The following is a 13,616-nucleotide window of genomic DNA, read 5'->3' as shown; positions in this document are numbered from 1 at the left end:
TTGTACCGACAAAATCTCGGTATATTTGTTTTATTAGAACGTATAATTCCAGTGGCATGTTTTTTATTTTTAATGATTGTTAAAAACAGTTTAGGCAACACATTAATTTTCAACATATAAAATAATTTATTGAAAATTGATTGTGACAGATCCATAATTTTTTGGTGCGTTATTATTAGAATTTATTTTGTCATTACCTATATATATCATAAAATGATAGCAATAATTTCACGCTGATTCACATCATTTATAAATTATTATGCCAAATCTTTGTAGGTTGAGTTATATCGTTTATATGGAATAAGTTTCTTAAATTGCATTAATGATTTATTAATGGTGACATCCATGTGTATACATTTTTGAATTTACGATTAAACAAATTTATTATAACTTTTATTTTATGTAATCAGTCTATATTGTCAACTATATTATTATTTGTTAAATGCAAAAATCTAATAATTTGTAAAAATCGTATGAATGGTATAATCTTTCCGAATATTGGCTATTTTGTAATGACTCTTTCAGTGCAGTCATTTGAATTTTTATTTTTACTTTTTTTTTATCTTAATTATTATTATACATAATATAATTTATTTCATCACAATTTACAGGAACTTCAGTCGCGTTGCAATTTTGCTTATTTTGCTGAAAATCAGAAATGAAAAATTAATTTTTATCAAATCTTCTATCCATCGATATATTGCACTAAAGCATTTCAAACATAAATGAAGCTGATCAATACAATCTGGGAAGTATATGGGTTTTTGTCTGAATTTTAGCACTCTTTGTTCTAAAACTTGCAAAATTTTTTTGCTAACATCATAAAATTTTCGCACCATGTATGCTAGTCCTACCTTCTTTTGCATTTCATAGTTTACTCTTCTTCGGATAGGTATATTTGATGGCCCTAGTGTTTGCTTTTATTCTCTCTGTAAGAATGATACTTCAAAAATGTAACTTTCTTAGAACTCCTGTTCAAAGTTTCGATGTTTCTCAAAATGCTTTTCTTTTTATTGATGACGTCACTGATTAAGAATGTAGCCCACATCCAAATTAACTCTTGAATAGAAAACGACAGTACTCTACTTGTGTTTCTCCCTTGAAGCATTTACTTTCTCCAGCAATCTATCAATAGATTGATATTAAAACGAAGGGGAAGCAGATCGAAAGACTGAAACGATTGCTGTCAAATTGTAACAATTGTTTAACAGTAACAACTATTTAATATATTGGGTCGTCCGGAAAATTCTTGCCTCCCAAAAGATGACACGAACTTTCCGAAAAATCCGATAATTAATAAAAGAAAAAGTACGATGTTCACTTCACTGTTTGATCAACAGATTTTTAGAGAAGTTCGTATAAAGTTATTATATGCACATGATGCTATTTTAACAAAGTTATTTTTATTTGCTTGTAGTACGAACAATATTCGTGAGCCTCTTTACCTTCGATTCGATGTTTGGATTCGATTGTAAGACAATTTGATGTCGAATGTAGATTGACTTTATGATCCTATTATTATTAATTGAATTCGGATTTAAACTGTATTAATTTAATTACAAATACTAAGCTTGTATGTCTTATTACAAAAATTATTAACTTTCCAGAATATTAATGTACTAATAAGTGGAAAAAAGAGTCGTCCTTACTCATCTATGCTGTGTAGACTATGCATACATATGTAACATGTATCATGTTAGCATAAAATAATTTCAATTTCTTCCCTGTTTTGGCTATATATGGTGTACTGCATTGGTTGTAAGTAGAACTTTTTCTTCACTACCATGTGATAAGAAAATTCTTAAAGTTAAATTTACAAAGTGAGATATATTTTCATAATTTATTTCTCCCATTATTTTATGTTAGAACACAATAAGTGGAGTTTTGTCGTTTCTTTCTCACAAAGTTATTCTACTATTAAATTTGCAATTTATTGTTCTGCTGCATTGGTCGTTTCGTCTACAGAAATTCATATGTAATATTCTCCTATATCTTCCCTAATGATCTGAATACTCAAATTATAGCAATCATCTAAGTAATTTTTAATATGGATTCGTTCGAAGCGAATGATCTATATATTTTGCAAGAAAATTTTTTCGTGCATTTAAATAACTTCACGGTATATTACTAGCAACTATTACTTGCATTAAACCTTTGTAAAATTCATTGTTCCTTAATTTGATGGTTGATACTCATTTTTTCTTTCACATGCATTACCTCGTTCTTCAACATTTCTTTTATATTTAAATAAATTTATATGTTGCACTATGTTTTTCTTTCAAATTTAACACTTTTACCATAGATTTCATAATAAATACTTTTTTTATTATTTTCATGAATAACTTTCCATTAATGATATTCTATATATATTAGTTTTTGTTACATTATATTCTATTTATATTAGTTTTCATTTCAGGCCCAGAAATAGGATATCAATATGGAATATGAATATGTTGGGTTGGCAACTAAGTGATTGCGGAAAGTGTAAAGTCCATCTATCGATAAAATCCGCAATCACTTAGTTATCAACCCAATATAAGTGGAATTTCATTTGATATAATCTTTATATTGCTTCTTATCATTATCAGTTTATAATCTTTACTATATAATGTAACATAATATAATATATTATATAATAATATATATAATATATAACCACATATAGCACTTAATAAGCATTATATTAAATTAAATTAAATTAAATTATTAAATTAAATTGAACTGATTAATTCAAACATCATATTATCATTTCCATTATCATGTTAATACTCCGACTAACTTACATCTGTACTACTTCGTTAAAATATATTATATCACCTCCACATTAAGATCAAGTGTTTTGGCTTTCTCATTCTTTACTGCACCCTGCACATCTTTTCGTAACTTAGCACACATTTGTCCGCTTTCTTCTATATCTGCTTTTTTTAATATCTCTCTCTTTCTTAATTATTCCTTTTAACCACTTTATCCCTTCAGCACTGAGAACTTCTGTTACCTGTAACTCCAATCTATTCACCATTTCGCACTCATTCATCCAGTCTTTAATAGAATCTTCCTCTTTACTATTGAACTTGCAGCATTTCTCTTGTTCGGCCCCCACTATTTATTGGCTCCTTCCAAAGAACCGCATTTTTCTTTTACAATAATTGCATAATCTTCATTGTCATCTGTTCTCCTTCATTAATTTCTTTATATCTTTGAATGTATTTTACTTTCTTAATGACATTCTACTATATCAAGCTTTTGCCTTTTCTTAAATATTCAAGAACATTTACTAAACTTACATAATTTTCAATAGTATTAAATTAATCTGATTTCACCAATCAAATTTGAGATGTTAACAGAATTTGTAATTAAATATTCAAGTGAGTGATTTAAAGTCATGAAAATATATTTCATTGTGGTCTATATTTAGTACATATTACGCGTTATCCCTCTCTGAAGATGTTATTATGATTGCTATGTAGACTGAATTTACAGATAGATGATACATTAAGATATAACAAATATAAACAAACTTTCATTCTCATGTATAAAAATTCAATCTGTGTAAAAAAAAACAGTAAATATAAAAACAGCATTGTAATAAATTTCTTTTCTTTTTGAATACCACAGTTTTTACAAATTAATGATTGCTCTACTAAGCATTTTTCTCACGTATATTTTTCATACTGCAAGCAGATTCCCGTTGTACAAAACAAAGAGTAACAAGTAAAGCCTTGATCAAGTTAGGGAAACAGGAAAGTATTGTAGTATTTAAATTGTAACACCTTCAGTTAACCAGAATAAGTGATACGAGTTAGTTAGTCCATATCTTATAGGTAGGATTATAAAATATATCCTTCATATATTGTATGAATCTGCACCTAAGTTTAGTTGGTTATTAATTGGAAACAGTTGTTTATTAACGGTAAGATTCATGGCCAGCTTCTAACAATTTTAGCTATTTTCAATAAATTTATTCCATACTTTAGAAATCAAAGAATATTTATCAGTTTGTAGACGTTGGTTTCGAATACTTTTTTCATCGAATAAATTAAAAAATTTGTATAAAACAATTCTTGGTTTTCGTGTTTGAAAAAAATGTAGTCTCCCATTTCTTATTCCACAAATATGAAATGTTCAAATTTTTTTCTTCGTATACTCTACATGCTTACAAAATAACAAGAAATGTATCTAATTTTGCTGGAGGTAGATTCCATGTAATTCCTAACACTCGATTTGCTTCTAGTTCTGTGCATTTTCGCATGAGTTCAATAATAATTATCAAGGCAAATATAGTTCTTATTTGACCTTTTATAATGTTTTTTTTTTGTGTATATCGTTGGATTTGGTAATGGCCATCCAAATCTTGAACCCTTTTTGTATTTCTTCCCATACAGTTCCATCAATAGCAACTTCAATGTCCTGGTCATTTCCTTTATTCTTGTTTTCAGAATTTGACGGAAATCCTCTTCCCTTTTATCTCCTGTTTGTTCAAAATGTTCCTTTCTTCATCCTCATTATTTAAGCGTTTATTATCAGTTTCGAATAAATTATATCCAATTATAATTTGGTCATCTTCAATTTTAGAAAATTTATCTTCATCGTCTTCTAAACACCCCTTATTTATATCGTTTATCTCCTTCACTGTATCTTCTTTACTGAACGTCTTGTTATGTTTAGGAGTAAATATTAGAACAATACAGTAAAATAAAATGTAAACTAACTATTAAGTTATGTTTACTTTCTCTTTACTTACTATTTTGACACTGTGATGCTCTGTTTGGAACTCTCAAAATTAGACTATTTTTTGATATAACAGTATGTACGATAATAATATTCGAGGATAATTTGAATGATTTTGGTTAGATCAAATCTTGTATGCCTACTTTATTGTCGTTTTTGCAAATTGTCATTTAATTCGTTACGGTTGATATGACAAGGTACATATTTTTCTCAGAATAAAGAAAATAAAAGCAAGCGTAAATATTGATAAAATTATTAAATGGATATTATAGAAATAATAATTACATTAATGTAGGAATTATAATTATAAATCAAATAGAGAAAAAAATAACAGTGAATGCAGAATTTGTATTCAAAATCCAAAACCGGTCATTTGAGAAACTGTTGTACGGTTAGTGTTAAAAACATTTAGACAATCATTATCTGTAATACTAACATTTACTATTTTACTATTTGCGATTATGTCAGCACACTTCTCCTTACTCTTATTTTTTTTTTTGAAAGATTACATCAGGCTTTTTTGAAATGTATTTAAACAAGGACAGTAGAGAATAACAATACGATTAATATTTTGCATCGGAAGATGGTATGGAAGTGCATCTGTTAAAATTAAATCATTGTTCTCAATCGTATTTCTCATGTTTGGCTTTTATCGATTAACATATTTCAGTTCAATCTTAGTTCTATTTCCGTTCCGTCTCCGCTTCGTTATTTAAGTACGGAACGCAGTTCCACCACTCAGTTTTATTTCAGTTACATACATGTATTTATACATCAATAATGTATTATATAATATACTATTCAATATATTAGTTTCCATTCTATGGACATCAACAATGTAAAAAATTTTTATACAGTAGTGTCAATACAATATTTTCGAACTTTCTTGGTCTACCCCAACGTGGTAATAAATTCAGGACTTTCATTCATGGATGTCTTATAGAAAATTTTATACGGTTTATTTCTGACAAAACGGATTCAACATATTTTTAACCAGTTTATTGAGTCTCCATCAGAATACTTTACCCTTTTAAAAATTGCATCTTCTAATAATTGTGTTCCTACAAAATCTTCTTGTCTCATTTCATTTACAATAAAGTTATTACCTTTCCAACACTTTTTAATAATCTTGTAATACTCTTGGGGAACGAACAGTAAATTATTTTTGTTTAATGACATTTTTACCATGCCAAAATCTCTATCATTTGGTAAAAATGAATGTCCTGATATTAAAAATTTGTGATCTATGATTTCCACATTATTTTCCAAAGTTTGAACAATTTTTAACCACATTAAAGCTACTTTAATGTTTCTATTTTGCCGGTGCACGTGTCACTGTAAGCTATAATGTGTATTTCACTTCTTAAATTTTTAACATGTTTTAGGATGCATGAAACAATTTCTTGAGCACAATTTCTGGATGCAATAGTTTCATCCCAAACGTACATGTAAACATTATCGTTATGAAAATTGTGAATACCCAAATTTAGAACATACATATTGCGTTTGTAATATGCTACTGAGATAATCAACTTGGTATACGGTAATGCTTTTTGCAAGTCGAACGAGAAAGCGAAATATTAATCTGAATTACGTGATACTTGCTCCTGATCTTGTTTTAGTGAATTTCTAGCTGATTCTGCTAGTCTTAAATGGAAATCGTGTTCTTCTGTAAGTTTACAGTAAAACCTGGTTTTGTGCGAAAACCTTTTTTAAGCGATTTTATTTTTGTGCGATTTTTTTTCCGTCGTCACAAAAACTGATCACTGACTTTATGGTACCAAAAAACAAATTAATTGAAATCCTATCTTCAAGCGACGAAAGCGATTTTAAATCAGTTCATCACAAGAAGATGAGCGTTTTGGATTACGACGAGTAGCACCAAACTATTTAATATATAATTGGAATACTTCTCCATATATATGTACAATGAAGAATTAAATATTTTTACAATTTCTTCAGGTCTAATTTAATTATTTCATTTAATTGAAAACATTCTCTCATCTATTTCATAAATCATTGATGTAGTTTCTAAGTCCGACTGTTTTTATGCGGTCCCTGTCCACCGCATAAAAAAAATTTTAGGTAATATATCGTACAAAGTTGTTTATTATACGTAAGAATTTATAATATTTCTAAATATTTTTTTGTACGATTTCTTTTATGCGGCCCCTATTTACCACACAAAAACACGTTTTACTGTATTCTTTTCTTCATCATCATTCGATGCTTTAATTTTGATGATTAATAAGTCACATTTTTGACATGTATCTTTGCGCGGTTGGTGGAAATGTAAATCAAAATTTTTTTTAAATATTTTTCTGTAAGTCCACCCATTAACGGCTTTTATTTTATTTTCATCGCAATGAAGCTTGTATAATTTAAACATTTTCCTAAGAATTAGATCAGGATGTAGATATCATCTATTAGGATTATGAGATCTGGTATAATGGAATTCAAATTTAGGAAAAGTTTTAATATGATTTTGAACGAGCTTTTTCCCTTCCTCAGATAATTTTCTTGATGATCCAATCATCATCCCACGTAAATCATTGCCTACATTTGCAGAGTTTAATACTCGTTTTAAGCGCCCTTCACTTACTTTAAAAGTATCCAAAAAGAATTTTTTACAGACGGGAACTTTTCCGTTTTTAGAATTTAACAAATACCTAAAACTCCAATTTCTTGGCGAACCTTTTCCGTTTGTTGGATGTCTTCGTTTCACAATTTTGCGCTCGACAGCTTCGTAAAACAATATATTTTGTTTATTAACATCTCCTAAACCCCAAAATTTCTAAAAAATATTCTTTCTTTCTTTTTCATCGTAATTTTTTGTGAAAGCATTCCTACAACGGCAATCTTTGTTTGGAAAATTTTTACAGGTACAATTTTTCCGGTTTGAGTACAATATCTTTTTCCTGAATTCCGTTTAATCTTTCGCACTTTTTGGATGTATGATTCATCAATTTTTTCTCCATTGTTATTCGTATCTACATCCCCTGAAGACGTATATTCTTCTATAATTCTGTTTCTTTTTCGATTTTTTTTTTAAATCATTAGTTACTATTTCTTCTTCACTATCTGAACTAAATGGTCTTGTTCTGTTCTTTCCCATGGGTGAAATAATTTCTAAAATTTAATATTAAATTTTAAGTTTTATATTAATTAAACGTATTGGTTATTCAACTAACGCAATTGTCCAAAAACTGAGGTTAACTTGTTAAATATTAATTAATTAAAATTACCTTCACCACTGCCTTCAGACATTATCAATAGTAAATATCTTGATTTAAGTATAAATGGAGTTAGGCCACTTTCAAACTACACGGTTCAATTATTGAACTAACTCTGAAAACTTATGTGTCAAGAATTATCGTATTTGCTCGGAATATAAGCAACCTGAAATTCTTTACTGATAAATAACATGAAGTTGTACATGTAAACATGATAATCGGAAAAAATTAACAAATGGAGTTAGGCCACTTTCAAAATAAACGGTTCATTTAGTGTTTCTATAAGCAAAAACAACAAAACATGGTTATAATTGTACCACTCGTGCATGCACAAAACCAGATGAATGAACGATTTGCCCCACGACTTGTGTGGGCCCATCGCCAAATTAAATATCAACAATAGTTCATAATACTGCAAGCAGTAGATATTAAAAGACCGATGCTTATTTGTTATTTTTACCGTACCTATGGACGTTGACGGTTGGCGGTTGGGCGATGTAACTTTAATGCCTCTTCAAATTCCATTGTGGAAGAGGATAAGAAAGGAGTAATAAACTCAAAAATAAACAACCTTATTTAGAAGATGTAGAGCTATCATTATAGGATTCCAGACGACAAAAAGTAGGATTGATGATTTCGGAAGCTACAAGTCTCTCTGTTGCGACTTTATTGCAACGGCTTGTTGTTCGTCTGGTGTTTCGTTATAAGGTATATACGGCCTCATGATGGCACTGCTTTGTTCTTTTATGTGGTGATTTAGCTTCTCCTTGGATTGCTCACAGTGTCACCAGAATCTGCCTCGAAGGATCAAAATTATGTTGCATAGTGAGGGCGCAACTATAAGAGCGTTTCCAGATATGCGTTTTGCACTGAACTAGCGATGATAATCAATTTGCATGGAGAATTTCCCCTGTCTCTTCCTTGTCGTCAGAGTTTTAGCCTCACTGGTCGCGATGAATAAGGGCGGTAGCACTAGGCTAGGATGCCGTTGAAGACTGTCAGGAAAATAACGCTGGCCGCATTCCGGCAAATTAATGGGAGATCATGCGTTCTTTTAAAAGATCCCGTAAGATTTGCGAGGTGGATGCACGATAATAAATATTGCGTTCATTAAAGCCGTATATTTAATGAAATTAATTTATTAAACCTTAATTATTATTTATCGTCTTGATCGGTGACCCAGATGCAGTAGAATATATGTCAAGGAATTTAATGCTGTTCGTAGCAGATGTAGGCTCCTTCCGTATACAATGTGAAACACGTAATCTCGAATTATAATCTGATATCTCTGAATTAGTATCTGAATCATTTCCTTTCGGAATAGGAGAGTTATTTGATCCATTACCTTCCGTCTCGCAAGATATCTCATTTCGATTAGTTCAGACCTTGTGATTAAGATTTTTCACCAATTTATCCAGATTGGGTCTTATTTTTTGTAAACTATCGGTCACTTCTGCATTGTTTGTTGCATTGGCTTGTAAATTTCTACTAAAATGTATTTTTGATTTTATTTCTCTTCATCGCGTACGACTCATAGTATCGGTAACAGCAGACATTCTTGTCTTTGAATGCCAATACATTTCAGTTCTTGGTAATCCGTAAATGGACATAAAAAAACAGCAGCCAAAGTATTGTTCGATTTCATTCCCTGAAACAGCAATGGGTTTTGCTGGATCACATTGCAGTGCATTCATGTTGGTATAGTCAACTATATTGCTTATAATTTCCATGTCAAATAGTTGTGGAAAATAGGTCATAGGAGAATAGGGTGCTTCACGGACGTTAGGGCAATCTCCTTTCCAAGGGCGATAACAACTATTATTATTCGTCTGGGATAATGGTTGCCAAACAATTTTTTGTTATTCTGCATCTTCCTCATTTAACGAGGATTGAGTACTAAATTCTTCACCACTATCAATAACATTTATTCGTCGCCGGGGAAATACTATTACATCCTCATCGGACTAGGAATCTAATAAAGAATCATCGGACCTATTACCGCTAATGCGTCTAATTGTAATTTCTCTGTTATTTCTATGTGATTTTGTATTCATATTTTGGGTATATAATGTATAAATCTGAAAACAGGATAAAGCACAAGCTTTATTCTAAATGTACCGAAATCTACCATAATAGCCCACTGTTACTTCAAAGTTACAAAACTGTATCATAAAAAACAGTAACAAATTGAAAATTGAAATGCAAACAAATAGGTTTTTATTGATATACGAACCCAGAGCTATTATGTGCACTATTTTTAGTTTCGTAATCACTGACAGAAGCACAAATAATATTAATTCGATCAAATCGTTTCGCTTATATTTACTGCGGACAGTTTGCACAGAATTTACTTTGTTATTTCAGGTTGATGAGCCTAGCAAGGGTCATAAATATTATATTGGTTGTCTTGACAACGTTATAAAATTAAGATTTATGCGTCATCTCATGAAAAAAGCTATAATTATTTGACAAAATCTCGATAAATTAAAATGTGATTTGAAAGTTACACGGGTTCTTAGAGGGTTAATTTGTTAAATTTTATCTCATGTTCTTGAAGTGATTTTGCATATAATACTATATCGTCCAGATAAACGAAAATTTCCTCGCCTTGGAGTCCTGTCAAAACGAGTTCTATAAGACGCTAAAATGTGTCCGGTACATTCTTGAAGCCGAGTGACATTCGCGCAAATTCGAAGTAGCCATGCAACTTCGAGAATGCTGTCTTGCTATTGTTGAATGCTGTTATGTGTCGTCCAGATACATTTCGATTTAATGAAAACCCGATTTTAAGTGGAAAATTGAAAATTATTTTGCATAGCCTAGCTGATCTAATTTTTCTATGATGCTTGGTAGAAGTTCGCCAATGGTTTTTTCGTTTAACCCTCTGTAGTCAATTACCATTCTCCATGATGGACTTCTCTTTGAGTCAGACTTTTTGGAACCATCCAAATTGAAGAATGGTACGATGAAAGTGACGACCAAATAATTTCATACTCTAAATGTTCCTGCGTTTGTTTGTTTATTTCGTCCCTGTGTACCAGTGGGAACATATACTATTTTACATTTATTGGAATTTCATTATTGTAATGATCCTGTAAGATAGTATCCGGATGTTCCTTAATACTAGGCGTTTCTTATGTATCTACCTCTACGAGCACCCGTCAATTTGACAGGTAAACGAAAATACTCATTTTCTTTAAAAAAATTGATGTATTCAATTTAAGTCTGAATTGAACAATATTAGGCTTTACGTTTAAATAAATTATTAATAAGCCTTTTTTTAATTATCACGGAAATGATAACAATAATATTAACGGTATAGAGTAATCATATTTATGAAGCATATTTTTTACAAATAGATCTTTTTGGAATATACACAACAATTATTGCTTCTATTTTTTTTACAGTAGACCACTTGGCTACTTTTTCACACTTCTAACGTTGAAGGTGATAGAAATGAAGCGTCTGCTCTTTGACAAATGTTCCCTTGTCTTTTTCATGTAATTCCTCGGCTAAATAAAATATGAATTCTTTTCTGTATATTTTCGATCCGATGAACACTTTATATAATATCCATGCATTTATCGCTACCAAATCTGAAATATTGAAAAACTTGAAGGGGCCATCGGAAACTCTCTGCTTTCACATTATATTTGTATGCCATCTGGTCAACGACGTCCACACCAAACTTTGTTTTATTATAAAAAGTAATGTTTTCTGGAACACGTTTATAATTATTTTCTATTTGTACATTTGTATATTTGGTGCTTAGAAGAAGGACTTTTACCTTAGGTTTACTTCTATATACGGTAAGCGTGCAGTTTTCTGACTTATATAAATATGAGGAAAACAAAGTCATCTTGTCCTTTTTTTTCTTCGCTGGTTTTGCCAGTTCTTTTTTATTAGACCAAATGGTCCCAACCAAAGTTGTTTTTTTACAATTTTTTAGCTAGCATGATGCTTGTAAAGAAATTGTCAGTTGTTATATTTCTACCTTGTTTTAGATATGGTTCGGCTAATTTTAATGTTACAAACTCGCCCGACGATTTTGAACATCGAGTGTTATCTTTCCCCATGTAAGGGAAACCATTCAATATATATTTTGTTTGGACGTCAACTGCTAACCAAAATGTAATGCCAAATTTATGAGGTTTTTTGACATACATTGAGTAATTTTGCATCGGACTTTTGTTGGAAATAATTGTTCATCTATCGATATGTTTTCATATGGCTTACAACAAGCCTGGCTATTACTTATATATCTGTTCCATATTTCGGATATCAGCGCAAATTTATCTATTTGTAATCTTTCGGAATGTTGGTTTTTCTTTTTGTCAAAGCGTATGAATCTCAGAATTTCTGTAAATTTATCTCTTCTTATTGTGTTTGCAAAGAAAGCTGGTCCCTATATTTTCGACCATAAATAAACGGCTTTCAACGATCTCGCTTCATATGCGCCCCGGGCATATAGAATTTCTAAAAAACTACGTAACTGAGCAACTGTGATTGTCCAGTCTTTTTTCAAAACTCGATGTTCCTCTGTTTCAGTGCAATCTTTTATGTGTTCCATTATGTGTCTGTCAATTATTAATTCGAAAGCACTAGTTACACAACCCAACATAATATTTTTCTTGGCGTAGCCAATAGGCCCTACGATATCCTTGAATATCATACGAACGGGCGTTCTACTCTCAGATCCGTCTGCTTTCAGTTTTATCCATTGTGTTTCGTCAACTACAATTTCAATTTCACTCATTACATTTTGGGATGTGCTTGGAATGCTCATTCTCTCATCCTCGGAGTTAAAACTAGAAAGAATACGCATCCTCTTCTTGTTACGACACACTTTCAAGAAGTTTTCCTCTTCACTATCCGAAGATCCTACTATCTCTCCACTTTCAATATATTTAAAACTTTCACTCTCATCTTCGCTTTAGTCTAATTCATACTGATCTTCTTCGGAAGTATCCTCAGAATTATCTTCGTTGATATTAACAATTCTGTTTAATATTTTATTATATTTCCTGATTTTACTCATGATAGAAAAAGGGGGATTGGTCAAAATAAAAAAATACTGTGCCCAAATTCAATTACCCTATTGTAAATACAATAAATGAAGACTGTCTACAATAAATGAAAATTGTACACACTGTCTTTGAAAAACATCCTTACTCTTCTTGTTTTAAAGGTTTCTGCGGCGATAAAATAAGCGATTTCAGACAAAAAGACAAAGATGAAGACAAAGACGAAAACTCAGGCCATACAATCGGCTTTTCTCTTTTATCAGCTAGCCCGTTAATTTGAGGGGTTTCATAGAGATAGGTATACTACAAATTTCAAAATTTAGAAGATTAAGGAAAAAAATAATTTTGTGTATAAATTCTTTGGATGAAATGAGTAATTTATGATGCAAAATGGTTAAAATTAATGCTATGGTTTTTTGGCTATTTCATTTCAAAGTTTGAAATCCGTCAAATTGACGGGTCCCGTAAATCTAGTGTTAAACATTCTCCTGGTAGATAAAGCAGTCTGAGCTGGCTGTCAAAAGCATCAACACATTTTTTCCTTTCCTCCGCGTTTAAATGTTCCAAACACAGTAATAATTTTATCTAACCTGCCCTATCACTTTTATTAATTCCATTCTGCTGAGGCTTA

The 13,616-nt window shown here is 30.7% G+C and overlaps 1 long non-coding RNA gene and 1 pseudogene across 1 annotated transcript in view; one reads left to right on the top strand and one right to left on the bottom strand.

Moving 5' to 3' along the window:
- LOC124429691 overlaps nt 1-13,616 on the top strand; it is a 53,312-nt gene that overhangs the window by 19,447 nt on the left and 20,249 nt on the right. The window lies entirely within an intron of this gene.
- Nucleotides 12,438-12,999, bottom strand: LOC124429689 (annotated as a pseudogene).

This window comes from Vespa crabro, chromosome 16, assembly GCF_910589235.1.
Source record: "Vespa crabro chromosome 16, iyVesCrab1.2, whole genome shotgun sequence".
NCBI lineage: Eukaryota > Metazoa > Arthropoda > Insecta > Hymenoptera > Vespidae > Vespa > Vespa crabro.
The sequence above is the reverse complement of the archived record's forward strand: the minus strand, read 5'-3'. Positions and strand labels throughout refer to the sequence as shown.